The sequence below is a fragment of the Bos javanicus genome, chromosome 18 (genome assembly GCF_032452875.1).
Source record: "Bos javanicus breed banteng chromosome 18, ARS-OSU_banteng_1.0, whole genome shotgun sequence".
Classification (NCBI taxonomy): domain Eukaryota; kingdom Metazoa; phylum Chordata; class Mammalia; order Artiodactyla; family Bovidae; genus Bos; species Bos javanicus.
The window spans coordinates 6467410-6489479 of NC_083885.1; the positions used below are offsets into that span (position 1 = coordinate 6467410).

General features: G+C 49.3%; 1 protein-coding gene across 1 annotated transcript in view; it reads right to left on the bottom strand.

Annotated features, from left to right (window-relative positions):
- MAF (MAF bZIP transcription factor) overlaps positions 1-22070 on the bottom strand; it is a 352826-nt gene that overhangs the window by 78180 nt on the left and 252576 nt on the right. The window lies entirely within an intron of this gene.

The following is a 22070-nucleotide window of genomic DNA, read 5'->3' on the forward strand; positions in this document are numbered from 1 at the left end:
CTCCTCATCACTGTGTGATCTGTGCAAGCCACCTTCCCAACCTGAACCTGCCTCCTGGGGCCCAGTGGAGACAACAGGAGCACCTCCCTCACAGGCTGTAATGATGACGAAACCAGGCACTGCATTAACGCACTGCACACACACGTGCTGAGTGCCTGCAATGGGCAAGGTTCAGGGTGGCTCCGTAATGGTGCATATAACAGGACAAGCCCCTCAACAGCGAAATAGCCTTTGGCTTCCTAGCAGAGATGAGGAGAGGCAGGCAGTTCCCAAGGAAGCAGGAGGCAGATTTAGTAAGTTCTGCTGATGAACTGGATGTGTGGGATGAAAGAGAGGAAGGAAACAAGAGACGTCTCCCGTTTCTGGGAGATTCCATCGGTAAAGCCACTGGCTCTGTTCTTGGCACACAGTAAGTGCTCAACCAGTATTCACTGCCAACATGATTGCCGGCGCAGTTATCATCAATATCATCATTTCAATGTTTATCTCCTGCTGGCCAGCCCGCACAGATAACTTTGATAATCAGTATGACATAGAGATTACAGGCTGGGCTCGGCCTATATGGGTTCAAAACCTGACTCTGCATTTCCAGCTGTGTGACCTTGGGCAGACTACATAACTTCACTGATATTGGTCTTGGCAATAATTTTGGGGGGGCAATAATGTCAAAAACACAAACAAAAGAGAAACAAAACAAATGGGATACATTAAGCTCAAAAGCTTCCGCATAGCAACAGAAACTATTCACAGAATAAAAAGACAACCTACAGAGTGGAAGAAAAGTTTTGTAAACCATATATTGAATAAAGGGTTAATATTCAACATATATAAAGAGCTCGGTCAACTCAATAACAACAACAACAAAATGAACAATCTGATTTTAAAATGAGCAGATCTAAATAGACATTTCTCCAAAGAGGACATCAAAATGGCCAACAGACACAAGAAAAGATGCTCAACATCACTGATCACCAGGGAAGGGAACGTCACAGCTGTAATGAGACACCACCACACGCCTATTAGACGGCTAACCAAAGACTAGAAATAACAAGTATTGATGAGGTGGGGAAAAGAGGCCGCCTGTGCACTGGTGGGAATGCAAGTTAGCCCAAGCACTATAGAAAACATATGGAGGTTCCTCAAAAAATGAAAAGTAAGACTACTATATCTAATGCACAATATAATGAACACCTACGATAATATTGTGCTATGATTATATAATGTGATAGGTATTGTTCCATTCACAAGTACATTACCATATATAAGCGCATCAATGTAATACACTGTGTGCCTTAAACTTATACATTGTTACGCATCAACTTTATTTAATTAAAAAAAATGAAGTGAGTCAAGGTATATGCTCTCAGTCGTGTCTGACTCTCTGTGACCCCACGGACTGCAGCCTGCCAGGCTCCTCTGTCCATGGGATTCTCCAGGCAAGAACACTGGCATGGGTAGCCATTCCCTTCTCCAGGGGATCTTTGTGTGCCTGAGAGTCTTGTGCGCCTGGAGTGTCCTACATTGGAGGCAGATTTTTTACTGTCTGAGTCACCAGGGAAGCCCAAATGATTCCCTCCCTCACAAAAAGAATTAGCCTTTCTATACCTCAGTTTCTGCCTCTGTAAAATAGAGATGAGAAAAGTAGCTACGTCACAGGGCTGTTAGAAGGATTAAACGTTCTATTTCACGAAAAAGCCTTCGGATGGTGCCCAGAACGCAAGATCGCTGCACGCACAACCAGCCGTGTCCTCGACTGTCCCGTGTCAGTCACATCCCGCCCTGCCATCCAAACTGCTTGTCTGAAAAACGGATCCTCAAACATCTGACCCTCTTTTTCCACTTGAGAATGGAAGAGAGAAAGTAGATGTCCTCAGCCCACACTGAAATGAAATCCTCCCCTGAATCATAAACCAGAGCTCTGTGGTGAGTCTGGTGATTGTGGGTGACTCTGTGGTTCAGGCTGGGGTCACTCTGACCCCGCCAAGGCCTGCTCATCACCAGCTCCTTCCACAAACGCTCAGCCCTCCGAGCGGGGAGGGCATGACCTTCCGGATGGCCTCGCTTCGGAGCCGGGTGCCATGGGGTCTCTGCGACGGGAACGACTGTCCTGAGGTTAGACGGGAGACTCAGCCCAGGTCCCCTAGTGTGAGGACACGGGCTGGACTTCTGCTTTCGGGCCGGGCTGGAAATAACACATCAGCACCTTTCCACGTGATGGTGGGATGCTCGCAGTTCCTGCGCCTGCTCGAAACGAGAAGTGAAGAAACACAACCACACTCGTGCCATCACAGCCGGAGTCAGCCAGCAACGACGTTAAAGAAACACAACCACACTCGCGCCATCACAGCTGGAGTCAGCCAGCAACGACGTTAAAACACACCAGTGTCCACAGCCACCCCTTCACCTTAAAAATATATATATATTAACAACACCGTCTAGCCAATGTTGAATCATTTTCCAGAATTAAGTCTTCTAGTTGACCTCAAACACAGCACATGAAATTGGCCCCTGGACTGTGTTCCGGTAACTGTGGGGTCTGATCTTCATGTGCCTGATCTTTGCATCCCTGGGATTTGCATGAGGCGTGGGCCAAGACGAATGTACACAGGAGTGACAGTTAACGCGAACATGTGACTCAGCACCGTGGCCGGCAGATCACTTATCTGGTGCACCGTACAATTTACACACAGAGAAACATACCAGGAAGGCACAGGTCTGCTGAGCTGTCTCAGTGGAACAGGGCGATCTGAGCTTAGCCAGGCTGGGGCAGGCAGAGGTGCTGGGGTCCCCTTCCAAGTAGACATGTCATCTCCACCATCCTGTCCCCCACAGCCTCGCTGTTCCCTGGCCGGGCAGCCCTTGCTCATGGTGGCCAAGGGCTGTGAGACTACACACGAAGCCCCCGGCAGCCAGGGAACAACAGAATCTGCCTCCTGCAGGTCCCTGAGGGGGTTACGAGGTCAACACTTCTTGCTTTCTCTGTCCACTTTGATGGGTGGAAAACGCATCAACAGACAGGGACACCAGCCACATGTCCAAGCTTGCTGGGAAATGATTTCAGCATCCCTAACTGCCAGCCTTCACCGAGCCCTTCCGGGCTGGGTTGCAGGGAGGGTACCAGTTCTCCCAGGGTTAGTCCTGAAGCTTTCACATCCCAGAAAACGCCTCCTTCAGGACTAACTGAGGTTGGTATCATTGTTTTACTCATTACGTTCATACGAAGAAACAGACTCAGTGGGCTACGGGCTGGTCCCAAGGTCACGTGGCTCAGGGGAAAACAGAGCTCAGGGCCAGATCCAGGCTCCCGGCATTCCCTGCTGGTGCTCTACACTGTCCATCGGATCACAGCCTGTGGAGACGCCGGACGTCATGGAGAACCTTCTTCCCTAGGACGCCGACAAGCTCCACAGGGTGGTGCCTCCCACCCCGCCCTTCGACCCTCTATACTGTGGTGAATCCTGGATTGGATTTTGCAACAGCAGACCTACCTCCCTGGCCTCTAAACCCGGCCATGTGCCAGGAGACTGCCTGTCAGTGCCTCAGTTTCCCTTGTTCTAAGGACAATGGTGATGAAATCTGGCAGAGCGAGGGGAAGGTCCAAGCCTGTCAAGTCCGGGTGTCCGTGAAGACAGAGGGCCCTCCTGACCAGATCGACAGGGCTGTCTAGACAATCAATACTGACCACTGTGGCTGAATTGACCCTACGCAGGTCCACATTGATCATTTAAGACACCTGGCATTGTCGCACCAGCTGCGCCATGATTCGGGAACTTTGGTCCCTAAAGCCCTAGCTAAACAAGGAACCAGCCTTTTAAAAAATATAGTGTTAACTTAAAAAAACCCTTGGACTTCATGAAGGCCCTTGATGGCCGGAGTTGGGTCTCTGGGAGGCAGAGCTGAAGTCAAGTCTTGTTCTATCATATAAGGGCTGGTGTGGCTGCAGGAACTCCCCTGTCCCCCGCCCGGAGCCCCAGTTTACTTTTCAGCAAAATGGGGGTGAAAGGGTATTTGTCTCATGGAGTCACAGAGACCTGGCAATGTGATGAGGTGGTAAAGTGCTTATTATTGACCTGGAAATTATCAAGTGTTTGGTAAAATTTGGTTTATTGGTATGATTTATTTTGCATAGGAGTTTTCTCCCCTGCAAAACATCTTTTCCATCAGCATCTTGAAATACTGAAGTCTGCTAGAAATTGCCTGGTCCTGTACTGATGTCTGGGGCTTCCCAGGTGGCTCAATGGTAAAGAACCCGCCTGCCAATGTAGGAGGCACAAGAGACGTGGGTCTGATCCCTGGGTCAGGAAGATTCCCTGGAGGAGGAAGTGACAACCCACTCCAGTATTCTTGCCTGGGAAATCCCATGGACAGAGAAGCCTGGCGGGCTACGGTTATACCAATGTCTGTCTTTCACAAGCACACCCCTTCACCCTCAGAAGGATGTTCTGAGTTTTAAGAGACAGTGGACATCAGTTTGCTGACAGTTGAAGAGCTGGGAAGTAGCAGGTATGAAGCCAGAGTCTTCTGACTCTGGAATCTGTGTTCTTTCTGTGGTCCAAGCTGGGGGAGATGAGAAAAGACAGGAGTCCCACCTTCCGGGAGCTTGGGGGTCCTCTGGGTGATGAGCCACTGATGCAAATAATATTGTGTGGACAACAGCAGGAAGTAAGTGCTGGTTGCCCGACAGGAAGGAGGTGAGGCTGTCGCCAGCCCTGGGCACAGAGAGGGGTGGGAGATGGGTGGGCAGAACAGGCTTTATAAGCACAAGTTGGTATTTGGTCTGAGCTCCGGCTGCCCAAGTGAGTTCCAGTAAACAGCAACCCAGGGGGACCCTGAGGCCACAGGCAGTGTGGATAACGCTGTAGAGGTAGGGAGATGCTGGGCTCGTCCAGCCAATGGCCTCCATGGGCTGGTGCCTGGGTTCTGGCCAGCTGCTCACCAGCACCCTCTTACATAATCGCCATTATTGGCTATTTGTAGAAGATTCACAGAAGGTGACCATTTTGTCAGGGTTGCAGTTCTCTCTCCAGCTCTCCCTGTTTCTCTGTTTCAATATCTACCTGGCTCTCCCTGAAGTTCAACCTTCCTCAGCCCCCACTTCCTTTCTGCTTCCTTGTGAGCAACCTTAGTGATGAACCTGTGTGTTCATAAGCAAGTTGGCTTTTGTATGTCAATGGTTTTGCCCTAGATTTTGGCCAGTCGCCTCCTATTACACAGAGCGTGAATGTTTTATCTGGGCTTACATTTCATTTTTTCAAAGAGGCTCGTAATGCTTCTCTAAAGCTAAAATGCTTCCACTTTAATACAGACCCTATGGCAATGCCACAAGATCTGATCCAAGTCCCCCTCTGCAGAAGGAATGGATGCTGGGTTTGTTTACAAAGATGCTCCCTGCACTCAACTTTGAGCATGAACAACAGGGCTGCTGTTGGAGTACTTCCTTCCTGGCCAGGCACATGGTACAGATCATCTGCTCCCTTCCGACAAAAACCTTCGGGGCAAATTGAGAAATATTTATTTCAGCCCTATCTCCATGCTGGGGGAAATTCATACCATGAGACTCCCGGCTCCTGCAAAATGGAAAAATCTCTGTGGCAGCTTTAACAGCAACCAACTTAGGAAATTGACTAATAATGCAAATATCCAGAGGTTAATAGCCTGGTGACATTACTGCAACTTACACGGTCGCTTGAAGGGCATTATCCATCACCCGGCCATCAGTGGTCAGTTAGCAGAATGTATGGAAAAATAACAAAAGAGGAATGAACGCCCAGAACGGGGAATTAAGAAAATCTGGAACTTCTTCCCTCTGCCCCCTTTTCTTTATTTCACAGAACTGGGCAACGTGCAGTCTCCATCTGACGTGCACAAGGTCCAGACACTTATTTTGCACACGAGGCCAGTCCCTGCCCCCTGCATTCTCATTCTGCATTTATGGGGAGGAGGAAGGTCAGTGAGCTGCAATCAAGGGAGAAGTCAGAGACAAGCCAAAGAGAGTCCATGCAATGCCTTCGGCTGTAGCTGTTTTGGACAGAAGGAAGCTAGCTAGAAATCAGCTAGAAAGGGCCCTGAGTAAATGTGGTTAAGAACTAAGCCAGCTGCGCACGCCGGCTCTCTGCACCTAGGCTGACCGCCCTCACTAATTTATTGTCTTCATACTTGGAGTCTGGAGACGGGCACTGCAGTCCCGAAGAGTGCCCCATTTCACCACGGAGGCAAAGGCACGCCTCTCTCTGGTCAGGACCTGAGATCCCTTCCACTGTCATCTGCTCGCCTGGGTGGGTTTCTCTCCCTCCACTGCCCATTTGTTGGGCTTCTCCAGAGAAGGGCAGAGCGGTATTATTTTTGAGAAACTAGATTCCCAGCTCCTGCTGCTAAAAGGAAAATTACCGCCCTGAGCAGCCCCTGGTCAGGTTCCAAAGGCGTCTTGTCGCATTGTTTAAATACTGAATTGCGATATGATTGAAGCTGGTACCAAGTGGCTCTGGCAGAGTCTGTGGTGCTGGCAGGTGCTCGGCATCAGAGCCGCGAGGCTTCAGCTCACTGCTCTGGCTCCACTGGTCCCGGGAGCGCCGGCCAAGACCCAGGCGGCTGCTGCTTTTTATTTTATTTTCCTGCAAAAGGCACAGAAGCCAAACGCCCAGTGCATCAGCACAGATTGCTCCCTAAGCGGTGCCTCGTGGGCTCCTTAACCCGGCTCTCTCCCTCGGCTCCAGCCCCATGCCAGGCTGCGTGCCCCGAGAAGCCCTCTCTCCTGGCTCTGAGCTGCCTCACTCACGCACAGAAGGAGGAAGGGTGTCCCCAGCCGAGGAGCAGCCCACTTCCACTTCATTTTTTCTTGCCTGGTTTTTTTTTTCCTCCAGACTAGCTTGAGTTTGCACCATTTGGCTCCAAGAATGGCACACTGGCATTGGCCTTTCTTTATTTTTTTTCACATCTTTCTTGACATGGAAAGCCTGTATCAAGCAGCCTTCTCCGTGATGCTTTGGGAGTAACCTGAGTTCTTCTGGAACTGTAAGGAATGTCCAGGGTTTAGTATGTGGTTTTACCAAATCTGGGCTTGGAGGTGTTCTGTTTAACTTTTTGAAAGTGAAAAGTGTTAGTTGCTCAGTCGTGTCCGACTCTTTGCGACTCCATGGACTGTAGCCCGCCAGGCTCCCCTGTCCATGGGATTCTCCAGGCAAGAATACTGGAGTGGGTTGCTATTCTCTTCTCCAGGGGATCTTCTCCACCCAGGGATTGAAGCCAGGTCTCCCACATTGCAGATTGTTTGCCCTCTGAGCTGCGGGGGAAGCCCTTCTTTACTTTCTGGCCCCTTGTGGGTGGGGCAGGGTGCTGTGTGTGAGAGGGGCACTGGCTGGAAAGAGAAGGGATCCGCCAGGGTGAACCTACTTCAGCAGCTGGGTCTCAGTCCAGAGACTCCTGCCGCTCTGTTCAAGAGACGCAGATTTCACAGCCTAGACGACCTTTGTCCCCTAAGCCCTTCAGCCCACGTCTCCTGGCTTGGCCTGTGATTACCTGGGCATGTCCGGGGCCACTGAACTGCGACATCCAGAACGTGGCCTGTGTCTCTGTGGGCACGAACGAGACAGAAACACATCCCTTCTGCCCAGACAGAACCCTGGATCTTGGGGGTGTCCTGAGCTGTCACTTAGCGCTGTGCGCCCCCCAGGGGAGAAGGCAGGATGGCTGAGGAGGGAAGGGAAAGGCTCCCAGTGAAGCTGCTGATAAAAGCCCACTTTCCTGCGGCCCTCCTCACCTTGAGTAGCTGAGAAAACTCCTCTGAAACTTGGTTTTTCGCCTCCCATTTCTTTTTGCTTCCTCCCTGCCTCCCTCTCCTCCTCTCCCTCCCCCTTCTCCATGCCTGTTATTATTACAAAAGGGACACAGCTTCTCCTACAAAGGAAAATGAGGACGGAAAGCAAAACCTGGCGTTCGCCATCATCCGCTCCAACCATCCTGATGGGTAACCCCTATTAATAGCTTCGCACACACCCTTCCAGACTTTTCTCATGTGCAACCACAAAGCCACACATTTGCAAGACAGAGTGAATTGCACCCACATTCAAGAGCCATTTGCGAGCCTGAAATAAAAATGGCTGTGAAACAGATAAATCAACAACGGGAGCCGGCTGAGGGCAGACGTCCGACACACACGCCTCTCTCATCGGCTTCTCCGCCAGGGCCCACCCCCAACTCCGAAATGTCCCTCTGCTATTTTGCTGGAATTTCCACAAGACACGGCAGAGAGTGAGAAACCCCTTCCTTCCAGAGCCTACAGTCCCGGGCCTGTTCGGGACACACAGGTCAGTCTCGAAAGCAAACATCTGAGCTATCAAGGTCAGAAGAACAGGGCAATTATTCTGTAACCCAATGAGCCGCTACCTTCCTATCTAATCACACGGCCTGTCTTCATGCTTGTCTCCCCGGGAAGAAAGCAGACCTTCCCTTATCTCTGGCTGCATCTGTGATAAGGAGATTTGATGAGTCAGATCCTCTGGGCTACACTAAGACAGGCCCCTTTGCGAGCTTATATATTCTGCAACCGGGCCTGGGTCTGTTTTATGTTTGTGTTTGGGACCCAAAAGCGAGTCCTGAGATTATGTGTCTTATGGCACCATCCGCCCTATGTGGGATGGGAGGGGGTTGGCGTGGCCAGGACGGGGGAGGCAGAAGGAACTGCCTGTATTTCAAGACGTGGGCATTATTTACAATATCTGAGACACAGAGACAACCTAAATGCCACCAACGGATAAAGAAGACATGAAATAGACACATATCCACATAAACGCAATGGAATACTACTCAGCCATAAAAAGGATGAAATCTTATCATGACTGACAACACGGACGGATTTTGAGGATATGCTAAGTTAAATAAGTCATACAGAGAGGGACAAATACTGCATGATTTCACTTATACCTGAAATATAAACAAATAACATAAATGAACAAGCCAAACTAAACAAGAATGAAGATACAGAGAAGAGAGTCATTGTTACTTTGCTCCTTCCATCGACGGAGGGGGCCAGGGAGCAGAGAGTCCAGTGCATCAAGGAGATCAACTCTATGGTGATAGACAGAAGCTAAGGCTCTGGTGGTGAGCATGCCTGCAGGGTATTCAGAAATAGAAACACAAAGTAACACACGCGGAGCTTATGTCACGTTACAAATCAATGCTGTGTCAATAAAAACAAACAAAACCCCGGGGCTTAGAGTCTGAGAGAGGTGGACCAGCCGTACAGCGTTAAATGACCCTGGAACAAAGATGGAATATCTGGGCCTCAGTTTCTTAATCTGTAACAGGGGGTGATAATACCCATTCCCCGGCCTGTTATGAAGACTGAATACAGAAATACTTAGGAAGTGGTTAACCTCCTCCCTGGCACATGAGCGTGTGGTAAGAGCTCAATAAAGAAGTGATCCTATGTGCAAGGCAGCAAAGGAGAGGCAGACATAAAGAACAGACTTTAAGACACGGTGGGGGAAGGAGGGGGTGGGATAATTTGAGAGAGTAACATTGAAACATACACACTACCAAATGTGAAACAGATAGCCAGCCTGAGTTTGCTGTATGATGCAGGGAACTCAAAGCTGGTGCTCTGGGACAACCGAGAGGGGCGGGATGGGGAGTGAGGTGGCGGGGGGGACTCGCGAGGGAAGGGACATACGTGTAACCATGACCGATCTATGTTGACGTGTGGCAAAAATGACAATACTGTAAAGCAGACATCCTCTAGTTAAATCAATAAATACAATTTTTTTTAATGCTTAAAAAATAAGAGGAGAGAGGATGGCAACATTTTCATTCAACTACCATGACTAATTTTCCCTGAACAGCGGGAAGGGGAAGGAAAGAGTCTTGCAGAATGGAAAGCAGAAGCTCTACTCTTTTTTTCCTGAGCCTGTCTGACGAGAAAGGCAGAGTGGAAGGGAGTAGGGGTCAAGACAGAAAACCAGGGCCCTCAGGACATAAACAGCCTCGGAGCTGGAGGCCCCAGGCAACACCACCTGCTGGGAAAAAACTGAAAAAAGAACCTGTAAAAACTGATGCCAAATTTCAGGGGCTCTTCAGGGGCTTGGATCAGAACTTTTCTCGCCACCCCCGCACGCCCCCCCGCTCCCCCCACCTAAGGTGTCTTCATCTGCCTCTCCTTTCCTCGGAATCCCAGGAACCAGACACCCGTCTCCCTCTTCCCTGTTTGGGGCCACATGTCGGGCCATCTTGATTTTCTGTGTCTCTTGTTCCTTTGCTTTGAGCATCTCCTAGTGCTTTGGGTGAGACCTCCCAGCGTTAGTCCTGCTTCTGCAGAACCTGAAAGCCCTTCCGGGGATGCTCTCCAGATCTCATTCAGCTCCCCAGGGGGTGAAGGCCAGGTTTCTGGCCACGGACACAGCCCAGGCCTGGAGTCAGGCAGACACTCACACGGTGTGTAAGCCTCAGATCACCCTCGCTGAGTCTGGGAAAGTCCCAGAGCCTCTCTGAGCCTGCCTGCTTGTAGGGGCGTTTAGCATAATGGCACTGACGTGCTCAGGGCTCCTGTGATGGTTCAAAGACCCATGGGCAAATGGCCAGGGAGAGCCTTGCGGATGGAACACAGGAGCCTTTGGTAAACAGTGGTGAGTCTCCCCAGACTTCTTTGCTTAGGAGAGGTGGCAGATACGTGCGGTAACGTTTCTAAAACTCTTAAACTTGCTGGGCCCATTTCACACAGTGGAGCCCCTTGCTCATGTTCGCCTCCGCAAAGCTATTGTTAAATCCACGGTCCCATCTCATGACACGCCTGAGTTAAGGAGCCTGGAACTGTCTAGTCAAGTGCCTGCAAGGCGCCCCACGTTCCTGGAGGAGCAGTGTACGGGGGGAGTCACCTTATGATGACTCACTCCACCCCTGAGTCAGTCTGGTTCGGGCCACTTTCACGGGTACCCAGGGCTCTTTCTGAGGCAGAGTGAAGTGGCTCAAGACCCAGGCTGCAGATGAAGTGGAAGCACTGGGATGTGATGGGCCACACCCTAGCCAGGCCTCTCATCCAACATCAGGCTCCACCCTCCGCCAGGGAGATGGTGACAGAGAGGGGAGATCGGAGGATGGGCTCCTCTAAGAGGCAACCCCCCAAAGTTTTACAACCGGGGATGGGGGAGGGGGCGGCTCCTGTTTGCTAGGTTAAGAAGGAGCTGATTCAGGCTTCCCGCTGCAAGTTCCGGTGGGAAATGCGGGTTTCCCTAGTTGCCCTGTGCAGGAACTGACTTTTGGAATGAATGGCAAGGGAAGAAGTGAAAGCTTTTGCTTCTTCTCTTATTCCTCTGCAGGATGGAGACATGGGTCCCTGATACAGGTAGGAGAAGTTGGTCTGGGCTACACACCATGCTGGCCCCTCTGTGTCTGTTATTAATTTCATTTAATTCATGCAAGCGTTTACTGAGCAGCTACTATGTGCTGGGCATGCTTCTCAGATCGGGGATGTAGCAGTGCCCTAAATGAAGCCCCTGCCCTCACGGAGCTTACATCCCAGTGGGAAGAACCAGGCAATAACACATAAATAACCATGTAAGATGCTAGAGGTGAGACGCGAAAAATGAAGCCAGTTAGAGAAATATGCAATTGGATTGGTGGATGGGGGAGAGATGAAATGACTACTATTTTAATTCTGAAACTATTCAGACTCTGCTACTACTAAGAGAAGCCAACATCTAGAGATTATAAATGGTGTCATCATTAAAGTTAATTGTCAAAGGCTTCTACTCTTACAGTGGAAGCATCTCTGTGCTGTGAATAGGTGCCACACGATGATTAAACACTGGAATGTACACCGTTATCGAATCAACCCATTTTACAGAGGAGAAAACTGAGTCCAGGCTTGGTTAAGTTCATGATACTAATCAGTGAATCTGAGTTTCACAACCTGCTTTGTCTGGATATAGAAAGTTGTGTTTTAACCGGGCTGTTATAACAACCCTAGGTGGGTGGTATTTTGACTCATAAACATGAAGAAGCTGAGGATCAGAGAGGTGAAGCTAGCAAGGACAGAATTAAAATCCAGAGTTGTTGTGCTCCAAAGCCGAAGTTCATTCCTCTCTACCGCAGCCCCTCTCATTCATAGGGGAACCTTAGTGACCAAGAAGGGGCTGTGACTGAAACATCTCAGCAGGGCTCCAAACACATGCCCAGTGGCCCCAGTCCCCGGCCATCGGCTTCCTCCTGGTCCATGCTGTTCTGCAGGGCCCATGGAGGGCCTGAGAACAGCACCTGCTGCCCTGATCATCTCGAGTGAGTGGCTGGTCCTTGCAAGGAGGAGGGCTTCATGCTCATGACCAAGGATCAGTTGTCATTGTCACCAACATGTGAAACCCTCTATGCAAAGCACGGGCTTTATTTTGGGGAAAACAGAGTCCAACTGCACCTCAGGCTGTGGGCGAGTGTCAGAACGTGACTCACCCCTGTGCGAGCTTTTTCCACTCCCGATCTGCTGTTGGAGATGGCTTTGAAGTTGCTGGGGACCTGACTTAGCAGATGAGCGAAACAGTGAAGATTGTACCGACAAGCTCACCGCATTCCATTTCCCGATGCATTTCTCCCCAGAGCCAGGCTCACCACAGATGGAGAAGGCGGCTGCCCACACAGTGTGGTCTGCAGGGCACTGGCTAGAGCTCTCTGCAAACCCAGGCTGCCTCCTCCCCGGCACACACACACACCTGCTCTGGTGCCCACAAGTGCACCACGATCCAATTTTCATTTCTCAGAGCCTCAGTTTCCTTTTCTGCTAAATGAGATAAACGAACCATCTCCGAGTCGCTGAAGCATCGTCTCTCAGGTTGTCCTTGACCCAGGGATCCCTGAAAATGGTTATCAGTCACTCCACACCCGAGTGTCAGGCCGCTTTCCACCTCTCACAGCTTGCCAGGAGCTTCCATCAGAGGAAAGAGAAATGTTGCAAGAGGAAGGGTGAAACATGTGGGCTTGGGGGACCTCCAAGAATATTCAGGGGGCATTACATAGCTCTCCCACTGGAGACAGGGGGAAAGATGGGAGAACTCAAGACAAGAGACATCACTCACCTTCTCCTTCACTCTGAGCTGGCTGCTAATAATACCGAGACGAGGCTGAGAGGGAGGGAGTGAGGTTGGAGAACCAGCACTGACTGATCACCAACGTGGAGGCTGCTTGAAAAAAGCCACCTCCTAAACCCTCATTCCCATCCCCTAGGGAAGCTTTCTCACCCCTCTTCAGCGAAAGTGGAAAACAGGGTTCAGAGAAATAAAAACACATATATCACAGCAGGAGAGTGACAGTCAGGGGTTCCCGAGCCCTTCACTAGGTCCTGGATTCCTGTCTTCTCTCCTCCCTTTGCCTTCTCTCCTTCTGGTCCTTTCTTCTTCTCTTTTTTCCAACCTTTTTTCCTGCCTTCTCTCCTTTTACTTCCTTCCTCCCTCTCTTCCACAAATTCTTCTTCTCTTCTTTCTTTTTTTGACATTTTTATTGTATACTGGAGTATAGTTGGTTATACTATATGCAGAAAGCAAATGCAAAAAAGCAAAATGGCTGTCTGAGGAGGCCTCACAAATAGCTGTGAAAGAAGAGAAACCAAAAGCAAAGGAGAAAAGGAAAGATATTCCCATTTGAATGCAGAGTTCGAAAGAAGAGCAAGGAGAGATAAGAAAGCCTTCCTCAGTGATCAGTGCAAAGAAATAGAGGAAAACAACAGAATGGGAAAGACTAGCAATCTCTTCAAGAAAATTAGAGATACCAAGGGAACATTTCATGCAAAGATGGGCTCGATAAAGGACAGAAATGGTATCGACCTAACAGAAGAAGAAGATATTAAGAAGAGGTGGCAAGAATACACAGAAGAACTGTACAAGAAATATCTTCATGACCCAGATAATCACGATGGTGTGATCACTGACCTAGAGCCAGACATCCTGGAATGTGAAGTCAAGTGGGCCTTAGGAAGCATCACTACAAAGCTAGTGGAGGTGATGGAATTCCAGTTGAGCTATTTCAAATCCTAGAAGTTGATGTTGTGAAAGTGCTGCACTCAATATGTCAGAAAATTTGGCAAACTCAGCAGTGGCCACAGGACTGGAAACGGTCAGTTTTCATTCCAATCCCAAAGAAAGGCAATGCCAAAGAATGTTCAAACTACCGCACAATTGTACTCATCTCACACGCTAGCAAAGTAATGCTCAAAATTCTCCAAGCCAGGCTTCAACAGTACGTGAACTGTGAACTTCCAGATGTTCAAGCTGGATTTAGAAGAGGCAGAGGAACCAGAGATCAAATTGCCAACATCCGCTGGATCATTGAAAAAGCAAGAGAGTTCCAGAAAAAGATCTACTTCTGCTTTATTGTCTATGCCAAAGCTTTTGACTGTGTGGATCACAACAAACTGGAAAATTCTTCAAGAAACGGGAATAACAGACCACCTGACCTGCCTCTTGAGAAATCTGTATGCAGGTCAGGAAGCAACAGTTAGAACTGGACATGGAACAACAGACTGGTTCCAAATAGGAAAAGGAGTATGTCAAGGCTGTATATTGTCACCCTACTTATTTAACTTATACGCAGAGTACATCATGAGACATGTTGGGCTGGATGAAGCACAAGCTGGAATCAAGATTGCTGGGAGAAATATCAATAACCTCAGATATGTAGATGACACCACCCTTATGGCAGAAACTGAAGAGGAACTAAAGAGCCTCTTGATGAAAGTGAAAGAGGACTGAAAAAGTTGGCTTAAAGCTCAACATTCAGAAAACTAAGATCATGGCATCCGTTCCCATCACTTCATGGCAAATAGATGGGGAAACAGTGGAAACAGTGTCAGACTTTATTTTGGGGGGCTCCAAAATCACTGTAGATGGTGACTGCAGCCATGAAATTAAAAGACGCTTACTCCCTGGAAGAAAAGTTATGACCAACCTAGATAGCATATTAAAAAGCAGAGGCATTACTTTGGCAACAAAGGTCCATCTAGTCAAAGCTATGATTTTTCCAGTGATCATGTATGAATGTGAGAGTTGGACTATAAAGAAAGCTGAGCGTCGAAGAATTGATGCTTTTGAACTGTGATGTTGGATAAGACTCTTGAGAGTCCCTTCGACTGCAAGGGGATCAAACCAGTCAATCCTAAAGTAAATCAGTCCTGAATATTCATTGGAAGGACTGATGTTGAAGCTGAAATTCCAATACTTTGGCCACCTGATGTGAAGAACTGACTCATTGGAAAAGACCCTGATGCTGGGAAAGATTGAAAGCAAGAGGAGAAGGGGACGATAGAGGATGAGACGGTCAGATGGCATCACTGACTCGATGGACATGGGTTTGGGTGGACTCTGGGAGTTGGTGATGGACAGGGAGGCCTGGCGTGCTGCAATCCATGGGGTCGCAAAGAGTCAGACACGACGGAGCGAGTGAACTGCACTGAACTGAACTGAAGTGCTAGTTGGTTAACAGTGTTGTGTTCTCAGGTGAACAGCAAAGTGATTCAGTTATACATAAACACGTATCTATTCTTTTCCCATTTAGGTTATTACTGGATATTGAGCAGAGTTCCCTGTGCTCTACAGCAGGTCCTTGCATGTGTCAATCCCAAACTCCGGATCTATTCCTCTCCCCACCCTTCCCCTCCTGGTAAATTTCATCTCTAAATCTGTGAGTCTGTTTCTGTTTTGTGAACAAGTTCATTTGTATCTTTTTTCCTAACTCCCAGGCACTGTGAGTAAACCCACAGGATTCCTGACCTCCCAGAGGTCCAGCCCAGGGATGGCAGCAGTAATTGTTTTCACCTTTCTCAGCCACCATTGACCCACATCCTCCCACCTGGCTGCTGGCTTCGCTCTGGGTTCCCACTCACTTGGAGCTCACCGGACACGTGACACTGTCTGAACCTTTCCTTGTAGGGCAAGCTGACTGTACTTTCTAGCTCACCTGCTCTGTTTAGCGGGAGCTTACAATCTGTGAAGATTTCCCTGGTGGCTCAGCTGGTAAAGAATCTGCCTGAGTGCGGGAGGCCTGGGGTTGGAAAGATCTCCTGGAGGAGGGCATGGCAACTCAGTCCAGTATTCTTGCCTGGAGAATCCCCATGGACAGAGGAGCCTGGTGGGCTTCAGTCCATGGGGTCAGACAGAGTCAGACACGACCGAGCGACTAAGTACCCATGCACATAAACTGGGAAGCAGAATTCACGCACTCCCATCGCTGTGTACCAGGCACGTTCTGTAACACGATAGTGTCACGATAGTGTCACGGAGCCCTTCTTTTAGGGCCTAAGCTGAGCATGCCCTGTAACTCACTCATGTGTTCTCCAAAAATTCCCGGAGCAGTTACAACATGACAGAAATCAGCCTGCATAGGCACCGAGGCTCGGGAGTGAGCAGGGCAGTACGGCCTCTGCCCCTGTGGCCTCAGACCATCCAGAAAGAGGATGTCCATTGTGTGACGACTCACCTGAGCACACTTGTTCCCAGCTGCACTCATGATCGAGGTGCTCTGGTTGGGACCACCACCCTGTGGAATGCTAAACAGTGGGAGAAGGGCTCCCACCATGCTAATCGGGAAGGGCTTCCTGGAGGAGGGGAACGTGATCCCTCTGACCCAGTGCCCAAGCCATTTCTAAAGCATCTGCCACTGCCATCCTTTACATTCCCCAAGGATGCAAAGACGTGAAGACAGCAGCCCCAAGCCCGCCCTAGCACTGGACAGGGGGATTCATCAGCCCATACCTGCACCCACTAGAACCCCATCGCAGGCAGGGGTGTGATTTAATCATGGGATGATTTACTGCTGACAGCCCCTGGCGCAGCACCACTGATTCTGGGAAGAACACATTAAACATTATATTTTTGTTGGCTACATCCATTTTATGACTCCTTCTAACATCATCTGTGTGACACATTGTATCGCTTAACAGTTTCTGCACCTGTTCCCTAAGTATCAGAGATGATGCCATAAAGTACTCTTAAGGCTAAACAAGCACAGGGCAGAAGGCCTTCTAGGATACCGAAAACACAGCCTCTGTTCCAAGATGCCCCTATTTTATCAAGTCCAAGGCAGCTGTCATGTGGAAGAGAAAAGCTTTAGAGTCATCCTTCCAGCAAGCCAACTCGTCTGAACCTCCACAGCCAGGCTAGCAATTAACAGATGTGGTCACCAATTGGAACCCTCAAAATCAGTGCAACTCACAGGGAAAAATGTTTAAGGGGCAAAACCAAAATCAAATAGCTCTTCCTGTGCAACTGTTTGATTCGGCAAGGAAAGGTGGGGTTCACTAATGTGAGGAGCTCAGGTTTTCACTCCCTCAGATTTGTCCTTCTAGCAGCCCATTTTCCCCTGAGTGTCCTTTTTGTGTAGTTGTTACGTTGGGTCTGACCCTTTGCAGCCCCATGGGCTGTAGACCACCAGGCTTCGCTGTCCATGGGATTTCCCAGGCAAGAATACTGGAGTGCGTGGCCATCTCCTCCTCCAGTACATCTTCCTGACACAGAGATCACACCAGCGTCTCCTGCATTGCAGGCGGATTCTTTACCACTGAGCCACCTGGGAAGTCCTACATATTCTCAAAGTCCAGGCAGAGAACCAGGAGTGGACGCCTGCTTTAAGGGGGCTCCCCCTCTAACTCTTCCACCTCCAGGTTGAAGCCCAGCCAATTACTGAGCCATCGAGAAAGAAACAATGGCTAATTAAGGTGAACTTTCCGGGGTGAGGGGAGAACTTAATTAATTTGCTCTTTCTCTGAAACTCTTTCTAATTGAAGTAAACTTTAGAAGTTCTATGGATCAATGCTTCAGACGATTCGTGAAACTGTACACAGTGCTTCTTTATAAAACGGAAGGTTGAAAGACCGGATGTTAGCTTGGGTATTAAATTAACACTGACCTTCAGTCCCCCTCCCTGACCAAGTCCAGCTGCTTGAGAAAAAGCTCAGATACAGGAATAATTAGAAAATTATGGCTCTACCAGACATGGGAGAGGTGGAAGGGGTCTGAGACCATAAGAGTGCGCCTTAAAGTAGGTGGGATTCATGTCATATTTTGCTATGTAAAAAATGGTAATTCACCTATTTATCCATGAATTGATGCATTCGCATAGTCATTCCTCCAGTAACTACTTATTGAGCGACAAGGACGAGCTGGGCCCATCTGGGGCACATTGGGTATGGAGAGAAAGCATCCGGGCACCTCTCTGCCCTCCTGGAGTTTAGAGTCCATTGAGGGATGGAGACAATGGGAAGAACGCAGAAGGCACTCAGCGCAGCTGGAGGGAGGGTGCTGAGGGGCTGAGGATGTCGTGGACCATGATTCAGCAGGCTGGTTGGAGAGGGGTTCTCTGCAGAGACAGCACTGCAGCTGAGGCTTGCGTATGGAGAAGATCCTTAAAAGACGCTGCTGCCAGGAGCTTCTGTGGTAGAGCCAAGGGGGCCACCTGTGGCTTGGTGCAAGGGCAGGAGGCTAACCAAGCATGGATTGTGGGGCAAATGGAAGGAAGCCCAGTGTCAAGGTTCAGAGGGAGACAGGTACCTACCAAGTGAAGGTGCCCGAGAGGCAAAAGCCAGTCCAGGAGACCCTCATAGACTGTGGCTTTTATTCAGGCTCAATGGAAGCCAACAAAAGGGCTTTGCTATGGTATAAAATGTATTTCTTAAAGGATCATCCATGGACAGATTAGAGGGAAGTAAGAATAAAGACAAGAACTGCTCTTTTTCTGCTAAAACATCAACTAAAGGAGACACTAGGTCTCTTGATACAGCATGAATGTCACGTTTGGGATGGGGGTTCTTTGTTTATATGCATAAAGGTGTTACTGAGTGTCTCTAAGGAGGTCCTGGCGAGTGGCCACTTTGAAGGTCCCCAGGGGACCAGGTGACTATGAATGAGTGAGTGGCTCCATAGATTAGGTCAAGGATGACAATTAATTTTTCTGGATCGTGCTCGTGATCCAATGAGAACAATAGTTCTGCTGCAGAGAAAGGCAGGAGAGAGGTGCCGGGAACTCTCTGCAGAAGATAAAAAGAAAGCAACCAGAAATCCATGAAGGGTCTCCCACGAGCCAGGCTCTGTGCTGCGTGCCAGAAACAACAGGATGAGCAGGAAGAGGTCTTCCTGTTTCCTGGAGGAGACGGGTGAAGGGTCACGCCAACAGATGGCAGATTGCAGGGCGCTCAGGTCAAAAGATCGATCCAGCCAAGTTCAAGGTCACGGCTGCGGGTGTGCACACCCCACAGCAAGAGGCGGGTGGAGAAACTCAGTCTCACGGTCACAAAGGAGTTCAAGTTCTGACTTAAGTAGGGGTCCCAGGGGTCTGCCAAGGGGCCACTGGTGCCACGACCTCCTTAGAAACACTCAACAACACCTTTACGCGTATAAACAAAGAACCCCGTCCCTGATATGACATTCATTCCATATCATGAGACCCAATGTCTCCTTTGACTGATACTTTAGCAGAAAAGGAGTTCTTATTTCCTTACAATCTGTCTGTTGATGATCTTTTAAAAACATGTATTATATATATATACTTTTCATGTTCTTTTCCATTATAGGTTATTACAAGACATTGAATATAGTTCTCTGTGCCATATAGTAGCAGGTCCTTGTCAGTTACCTATTTTGTCTTTTTAAATAGCTCTCTGTGCCATGGGTTTTTTGTTTTTTTTTTTTTTTTACACAAAACTATATCGCTTATGCAATTAAAAACTAATTTAAAAATTAATTCAAGGAAAGGAAAGGAATGAACTTGAGGGTGCAAAACCCACGGAGACAATATGAGTACAGATGAAAGGAGGGAGAAATAGAAGCCACCCGATCGTGTAAACTCCTGTGCTCCGGAGGCTCGGTGTGCCTAAGGGCCCCTGGCCTCACCACTGGGCCTCTGGCCCCACCGTGGAGCAAGAAGGACCCTCGGGGCCTTCCCCGTGGCCCGCTGCTTCCTGGATATTCACTCCCCTGCCCCGTCCCCCCCACTCAGGGCATCTGATCGCAGCACGAGCTCAGATGCTGACGAAGGGGTTTCCCAGAAGGTGAAGGAAGTAACAGGATGGGGCGGGGGGTGGGGGGTACTGCCGGCCCCAGGAGAAGGAACCGCTGGTTAAGTAGAAGTGACAGGGCCTTGGGAGAAAGTGACCGTGAACTTGAAGCTCTTCAGTTTCTCTCCTTTCTTTTCCACAGTGGGGTCAGAGAGCAGTGGGCAGACATATTTATGGAATGATTACTACGGGCCAGCAGGATGCTCGGAACTCTCCAAAATTTATGTCTCCCCAGTTAACACAGAAGCTCCGCTACGGGAGGAACATTGATTTCTTCGCCTCTTTGTCCTCTGTGATCACAGCAGAGTTCAGCCTCAGTAAGGACTTGCCCAAACTGTGAACGCTAGGATTAGCCACGTATACGACTGTGGACAGGTTACACTGTCTGCCCTGGTTTCTTCATCTCTAGCATGCAGGTCACAGCAGTGCCCACTCACGGGGCTACTGTGGGGATTAAATACGATGATGCGTTTGATGGGTGCCTGGTCATTGCCAGAGCTCAGTAGACAGCAGCTATTGATATTGCTGTTACTGTTGTTATGATGATGACGATGACCTTACCAGCAAGCATTATCATTCATGATACATTAAGAAATGGAGGCTCAGGGAGGCAAAGGAATTGGACCAGAAACACAGGGGAGAATAGACGTGAAGCTCTGTGCAGGACCCTCAGACATGTCCAGAGGAATGGGCTGGGGTGGGGTGTGCAGAGGGTGGAGTTGGAGGTCACGGCTGCAAGGTGATTAGGGAAGAGGCAGGGAGGCTGTGCTGGTTTCGGCTGCTGTGACAAGTGACCACTAACCCAGTGGCTTTAAATAACAGAAATGTAGGGACTTCCCGGGTGGTCCCAGGGTTAAGACTGTGCTTCCAATTCAGGGGGCGTGGGGTCCCTCCCTAATTGGAGAACTAAGATCCCACGTGCCATATGATCAAAACAAAACCCCAAACTCCAAACTGTAAACCACAGAAATTTATCCTCCCACAGCCCTGGGGGCCAGAAGTCCAAAACCCAGGTGTCAGCAGGGCCCGGCTCCCTCTCAGGGCTCCAGGGCACAATCGTGGTTCACCTCTCCCAGCTTCTGTTGGCTGCTGGCAATCCTTGGTGTTGGCTGGTTTGTGGAGACATCGTGTCAAACCTGCCTCCAGCTTTACACCAGCTTCTCTTCTCTGTCTTCTCCCCTTAACTAGACTTCTGTGGACGTTCGTCATCAGATTTAGGGCTCACCTTAATGCAGGTTAATCTCACCTCAAGATTCTTAATTTCAAAGTCTGCAAGGAGCCTTTTTCTGGATAAAGTTGCATTTACAGCTTCCAGGGACACATCTCTTGTTTGGGGGTGGGGGGGACTATTCCACTCACTACAGAAATCGTAGTGTAAATCAAAGAGTAAATCGAACAGGAAACCTGATTTTGGGGAAGACAGAAGCCCGGAATCACCTCTAAGTAACAACCACCAGTTTGACTGAGTGCTTCAAGGCACAGCTGGCTCCTTCCTCAAATCGCAGCCTTCAGATGCAGTCATGTTGACTCAGCTACGATCACAATCCTGCCTTTACAGAGGAGGCGTGAGAAGCACAGAGAGAGGAAGGAACGAGCCCAGGCCCCACCACTAGTAAGTGGGAACCGGGGTTTGAATAGAGACAGGCTGTCTCCAGAACCCTGGGGCTGGTAAGGTGTGCACTTTACACAGACCTTTTGAGGCCTGGGAAGAATCAGAATCAACCCTGAATACTCATTGGAAGGACTGATGCTGAAGCTGAAACTCCAATACTTTGGGCACCTGATGCGATGAGCTGACTCATTGGAAAAGACTCTGATGCTGGGAAAGATTGAAGGCAGGAGGTAAAGGGGATGACAGAGGATAAGATGGCTGGATGGCATCACCGATTCGATGGACATGAGTTTGAGCAAGCTCTCAGAGACACTGAAGGGCAGAGGAGACTGGCGTGCTGCAGTTCATGGGGTTGCAAGGAGTTAGACACAACTGAGCGACTGAACAACAGGAACCAGAACAAAGCAAGATATAAGTACCCTGCAGGAGACTGGCATGTAAAGT